This window comes from Hippopotamus amphibius, chromosome X (assembly GCF_030028045.1).
Source record: "Hippopotamus amphibius kiboko isolate mHipAmp2 chromosome X, mHipAmp2.hap2, whole genome shotgun sequence".
NCBI lineage: Eukaryota > Metazoa > Chordata > Mammalia > Artiodactyla > Hippopotamidae > Hippopotamus > Hippopotamus amphibius.
The window spans coordinates 90,275,285-90,281,623 of record NC_080203.1 but is presented as its reverse complement, the minus strand read 5'-3'; the positions used below and the strand labels follow the sequence as shown (position 1 = coordinate 90,281,623).

Genomic DNA, 6,339 nt, shown 5'->3' with positions numbered 1-6,339 from the left:
TATATTCTACTTCCAAAGACAAAGAAGAAGCCACAACGAGATGGTAGGAGGAGTGCATTTGCAATACAATCAAAGCCCATACCCACTGGGTGGGTGACCCACAAACTGGAAAATAACTATATCACAGAAGTTCTCCCACAGGAGTGAGAGTTCTGAGCCCTACATCAGGCTTCCCAGTCTGGAAGTCTGGTATCTGGAGGAGAAGCCCCCAGAAAATTTGGTTTTGAAGCCCAGTGGGGGTTGATCACAGAAACTCCACAGGAATGGGTGAAAGAGAAACTCCACTCTTAGAGGGTGCACACAAGGTCTCGTGTGTACTGGGACCCAGGGTAAAAGTAATTACTTCATAGGAGCCTGGGCCAGACCTATGTACTGGTCTTGGAGAGTCTCCTGGGGAGGTGAGGGGCAGCTGTGGATCACTGTGGGAACAAGGACACTGGTAGTGGAGGTACTGGGGAGTACTCATCTGTGTCAGCTGCCCTGGAGGCCACCATTTTGATGCCATACAACAGCCAATAGACTGTGGCACTGGGATGCCTCAGGCCAAACAACAAATAAGGCAGGAACACAGCCCCATGCATCAGCAGAAAGGCTGCTTAAAGTCTTCCTGAGACTACAGCTCCCTCTAACCACAGGCCTTAACATGGCCCTGCCACAAGAGGGACAAGATCCTGCCTATCCAATGGGCAGGCACCAGTCCCTCCCACTAGGAAGTCTGCATGTCTCTTAAAGCAGCCTCACACACCACGGGGCAGAGAGCAGAGGCAAGAGGAGCTACAATGTTGCAGCCTCTGTGACCACAAACACAGAAAGTTAGACAAAATGAGATGGCAGAGGAAAATGTTCCAGATGAAGGAACAAGATTAAAAAAAAAAAAAAAAAAAAAAACCAGAAGAACAACTAAGTGAACTGGAGATAGGCAATCGACCTGAAAAAGAATTCAGAGTAATGATTGTAAAGATGATCCAAGATCTTGGAAAAAGAATGGAGGCAGAGACCAAGAAGATAAACAAATGTTTAACAAAGAGCTAGAAGATTTAAAGAACAAATGAACAGTTGCCAACAATACAATAACTAAAATGAGAAACCCACTAGAAGGAATCAATAGCAGAATAAATGAGGCATAAGAATGGATAAGTGAGCTGGAAGACATAATGGTGAAAATCTCTGCTGTAGAACAGAATAAAGGAAAAAGAATGAAAAGGAAAGAAGACAGTTTAAGAGACCTCTGAGACAAACTAAATGCACCAACGTTTGCATTATAGGGGTCTCAGGAGGATAAGGAGGGGGGCTAAGAAAATATTTGAAGAGATAATAGCTGAAAACTTCCCTAATATGGGAAAGGAAGCAGTCACCCAAGTCCAGAAGCACAGAGAGTCCCACACAGGATAAACCCAAGGAGGAACACACTGAAACACATATTAAGCAAATTGATGAAAATTAAAGATGGAGAGAAAATATTAAAAGCAACAAAGGAAAAGCAACAAATAACATACAAGGGAATCCCCATAAGGTTATCAGCTGTTTTTTCAGCAGAAACTCTGCAGGCCAAAAGGGAGTGGCATGATATATTTAAAGTCATGAAAGGGAAAAACCTACAACCAAGAATACTCTTGATCAGGTTTGATGGAGAAATCAAAAACTTTACAGACAAGCAAAAGCTAAGAGAATTGAGCACCACCAAACCATCTTTACAACAAACACTGAAGGCACTTCTCTAGGTGGAAAAGAAAAAGCCACAAATAGAAACACGAAAATTCTGAATGGGAAAGCTCACCAGTAAAGGCAAACATACTGGAAGGGTGGAAATCCTCCACACACAAACATGATATCAAAACCAGCAATCATGAGATGAGGAGAGGACAAATGCAGGATATTGGAAATGCATTTCAAATTAAGAGACTAGCAACTTAAAACATCTTGTACATATATAGACTGCTATATCATAACCTCATGGTAACCATAAACCAAAAATCTACAGTATCAATGGAACAGAATAGAGAGCCCAGAGATAAACCCATGTATATATGGGCACCTTATCTTTGACAAAGGAGCCAAGAATATATAATGGAAAATAGACAGCCTCTTCAATAAATGGTGCTGGGAAAATTGGACAGCTACATGTAAAACAGTGAAATTAGAACGCTGCCTAACACCATACACAAAAATAAACTCAAAACGGATTAAAGACCTAAATGTAAGGCCAGACACTATAAAACTCCTAGAGGAAAACTTAGGCAGAACACTCTATGACATATGTGATCTATGACATAAATCAGATGACCTATGACATAAATCAAAGCAAGATCCTTTTTGACCTACTCCTGGAATAATGGAAATAAAAACAAGAGTAAACAAATGGGACCTAATGAAACTTAAAAGTTTTGCAGAGCAAAAGAAACAATAAACAAGACAAGAAGACAACCCAAAGAATGGGAGAAAATATTTGCCAAAGAAGCAACTGACAAAGGATTAATCTCCAAAATATACAAGCAGCTCATGTAGCTTAATACCAAAAAAGCAAATAATCCCATTCACAAATGGGCAGAAGACCTAAAAAGACCTTCCTCCAAAAAATACAGGCAGATGGCCAACAAACACATGAAAAGATGCTCAACATCACTAATAATTAGATAAATGCAAGTCAAAGCCACAATGAGGTATCACCTCACACCAGTCAGAATGGGCATCATCCAAAAATCTAGAAACAATAAATGCTGGAGATGGTGTGGAGAAAAGGAAACCCTTCTGCATTGTTGGTGGGAATGTAAATTGGTACAGCCACTACAGAAAACAGTATGGAGATTCATTTAAAAAGTAAAAATAGAGCTACCATATGACCCAGCAATCCCACTACTGGGCATATACCCTGAGGAAACCATAATCCAGAAAGTAACATGTACCACAATGTTCATTGCAGCACTATTTACAATAGCCAGGACATGGAAGCAACCTAAATGCCCATCAACATATAAATGGATAAAGAAGATGTGGCTCATATATACAAGAATATTACTCATCCATAAAATGGAATGAAATTGAGATATTTGTAGTGAGGAGGATGGACTTAGAGTCTGTCATACAGAGCGAAGTAAGGCAGAAAGAGAAAAACAAATACAGTACACTAACTCATATATATATGGAATCTTAAAAAAAATGGTACTGATGAACCCAGTGACAGAGCAAGAATAAAGATGCAGATGTAGAGAATGGACTTGAGGACACAGGGTGGGGGGGTGAAGGGGAAGCTGGGATGAAGTGAGAGAGTAGCATTGACATATACACTACCAAATGTAAAATAGATAGCTAGTGGGAAGCTGCTGCATAAAACAGGGAGATCAACTCGAGAATGGGTGAGGACTTAGAGAGGTGGGATAGAGCGTGTGGCAGGGAGTCAAGGGAGGGAGGGGATGGGGGATATATGTATAAATACAGCTGATTCGCTTTGTCATACAGCAAAAAGTGGCACAACAGTGTAAAGCAATTATATTACAATAAAGAGCTTAAAAAATCTACAGTAGATATACATATAAAAGAGAAAAAGGGGGCCAAACACTACACTAAAAATAGTCATCAAATCATAAGAGAAGAGAAAAGAAGAGGAAGGGAAGAAAATAGACCTACAAAATGAAATCCAAAACAATTATGAAAAGGGCAATAGGATCATACATATCAATAATTACCTTAAATGTAAATGGATTAAATGCTCCAACCAAAAGACATAGACTGGCTGAATGGATACAAAAACAAGACCCATATATATGCTGTCTACAAAAGACCCACTTTAGAACTAGGGACACAAAGGCTGAAAGTGAGGGGATGGAAAAAAATATTCCATGCAAATGGAAATCAAAAGAAAGCTGGAGTAGCAATATTCATATCAGAAACAAAGACTTTAAAGACTGTTACAAGAGACAAAGAAGGACACTACATAATGATCAAGGGAACAATCCAAGAGGAAGATATAGGGATTGTAAATATACATTCACCCAACATAGGAACACCTCAATACATAAGGCAAATACTAACAGCCATAAAGGGGGAAACAGTAACACAATAATAGTGGGGGACTTTAACACCCCACTTACACCAATGGACAGATCATCCAGACAGAAATTCAATAAGGAAATGCAGGCCTTAAATGACACATTAGGCCAGATGGAATTAATTGATATTTATAAAGCATTCCATCCAAAAGCCACAGAATGCACATTCTTCTCATGTGTACATGGAACATTCTCCAGGACAGATCACATGCTAGCCAATAAAGCAAGCCTTAGTAAATTTAAGAAAATTGAGATCAAATCAAGCATCTATTCTGACCACAAAGTTATGAGATTAGAAATAACCTACAAGAAGTCAGTAGAGGCAGTGGCAGTGGTGGCAGCAGGCTCGGAGGCAGCAGTTGGATTCACAGCAAGTGCACAGGGTCAAGTCATTGCATTCACACAAGTTAGAATCTAAGCCTCTTAAAATGGCAGATGATTTGGACTTTGAGGCAGGAGATGCAGGGGCCTCAGCCAACTTCCCAATGCAGTGCTCAACACTATGTAAGAATGGATTTGAGGTGCTCAAAGCCTGGCCATGTAAGATTGTGGAGATGTCAACCTCCAAGACTGGCAAGCATAGCCATGCCAAGGTCCATCTGGTTGGTACTGACATCTTTACAGAGAAGATATCTGAAGATATCTGCCTGATAACTCATAATATGGATGTCTCCAACATCAAAAGGAATGATTTCCAGGTGATTGGCATCCAAGATGAGTATCTATCACTGCTTCAAGACAGCAGGGAGGTGTGAGAGGACCTCCATCTGCCTGAGGGAGACTGTAGCAAGGAGATTGAGCAGAAGTATGACTGTTGAGAAGAGATCCTGATCATGGTGCTGTCTGCCATGACAGAGGAGGCAGTTGTTGCAATCAAGGCCATGGCAAAATAATTGTCTCCCAAGGTAGCTGTGGTGGCAGCAATGATCCTCCAGCCAGCAGAGGCCCCCTCCCCAGCCTGGCCTAGTTCTGGCTGGGCCCCTGGCTGGACTCCTCCTACAAAATTTATTTGACATTTTATTTTGGTTTCCCGTACCCTCTCAATCTGTTGGGGAGCCCCTGCCCTTCACCCTGCTCCCTTGGCCAGGAGTGAGGGAACCATGGCCTTGGTGAAGCTGCCCTCCTCTTTTCCCCTCACACTACATCCCTGGGGGGGGGGGAGAGGGTGGGTGCTGCTTGTGGTTTAGTGGGGTTTTTTAATTCAATCTGGAATCAGAAAGCTGTGGATTCTGGCAAATGGTCCTTGTGCCCTTCTCCTACTCATCTCTGGTCTGGTCCCTTATTCCCCCATAGTCCTTTATCCCAAGCACCAATCCCACAGACTGGGGACAAGCTGCTGCCCCTGCCTATCTCTCTCCCTAAATCCCTTTAGATGGGGAGGGAAGAGGAGGAGAGGGAAAGGGACCTGCCGCCTCCTCAGGCATCTGGAAGGGCCCTGCCCCAATGGACTTCACACTTTCCTGTGGCTCTCTCCCAACATATTTGTTAAAATCAAACCTGAATAAAACTACAAGTTTAATATTAAAAAAGAAACTACAAGAAAACAACTGTAAAAAACACAAACACCTGGAGGTTAAACAATATGCTACTAAACAACCAGTGGATCACTGAAGAAATCAAAGAGGAACTCAAAAAATACCTAGAGACAAATGAAAATAAAAGCACAGTGATTCAAAATCTATGGGATGCAGCAAAAGCAGTTCTAAGAGGGAAGTAAATAGCAATACAATCTTATCTCAGCAAATAAGAAAAATCCCAAATAAACAACCTAATCTCATATATAAAGCAACTACAGAAACAAGACAAACAAAACCCAAAGTTAGCAAAAGGGAAAAATTATAAAGATCAGAGCAAAAATTAAAGAAACAGAGATGAAGAAAACATCAATGAAACTAAAAGCTGGTTCTTTGAAAAGATAAACAAAATTGATAAACCTTTAGAGAGACTCATCAAGAAAAAAGTGAGAGGGCTCAAATTAATAAAATTAGAAGTGAAAAAGGAGACATGAGAATGGACACAACAGAAATACAAAGGATTACAAAAGACTACTACAAGCAACTATATGGCAATAAAATGGAAAACCTAGAAGAAATGGACAAACTCCTATAAAGGTACAATCTCCCAAGACTGAACCAGGAAGAAATAGAAAATATGAACATACCAATCACAAGTACTGAAATTGAAACTGTGATTTCCAAACTCCCAAGAAACAAAAGTTCAGGACCAGATGGCCTCACAGGCAAATTTTATCAAACATTTAGAAAAGAGTTAACACCTATCCTTCTGAAACTTT

General features: G+C 40.7%; 1 pseudogene; it reads left to right on the top strand.

The window, feature by feature from the left end:
- Positions 1–4,459: 4,459 nt before the first annotated feature.
- On the top strand, positions 4,460–4,939 carry LOC130842449 (eukaryotic translation initiation factor 5A-1-like; annotated as a pseudogene).
- The last annotated feature ends 1,400 nt before the right edge of the window (positions 4,940–6,339 follow it).